At 48.7% G+C, this 273-nt stretch overlaps 1 non-coding gene across 1 annotated transcript; it reads left to right on the plus strand.

The window, feature by feature from the left end:
- Positions 1 to 111: 111 nt before the first annotated feature.
- On the plus strand, positions 112 to 230 carry LOC118345164. The gene has a single exon (XR_004798791.1). It is a non-coding gene; the product is annotated as a 5S ribosomal RNA (ribosomal RNA).
- The last annotated feature ends 43 nt before the right edge of the window (positions 231 to 273 follow it).

Below are 273 nucleotides of genomic sequence, written 5' to 3' on the forward strand. Positions count from 1 at the left end.
CCTGCCCATCGCGTAGCCATGGGTTTGGATCAGATCTCCGTTTGGATTGGGATCGGAAGGACGCTAGTATGTCGCTCAAGGATTATATGAATTTTAAGTAATTAGTTTGATGGGTGCGATCATACCAGCAGTAATGCACCGGATCCCATCAGAACTCCGCAGTTAAGCGTGCTTGGGCGAGAGTAGTACTAGGATGGGTGACCTCCTGGGAAGTCCTCGTGTTGCACCCCTCGTTTTTGTTTTTTCCGCCTTGCGAGATAAATTGACAAGAAG

This window comes from Juglans regia, unplaced genomic scaffold (genome assembly GCF_001411555.2).
Source record: "Juglans regia cultivar Chandler unplaced genomic scaffold, Walnut 2.0 Scaffold_1593, whole genome shotgun sequence".
Classification (NCBI taxonomy): Eukaryota; Viridiplantae; Streptophyta; class Magnoliopsida; order Fagales; family Juglandaceae; genus Juglans; species Juglans regia.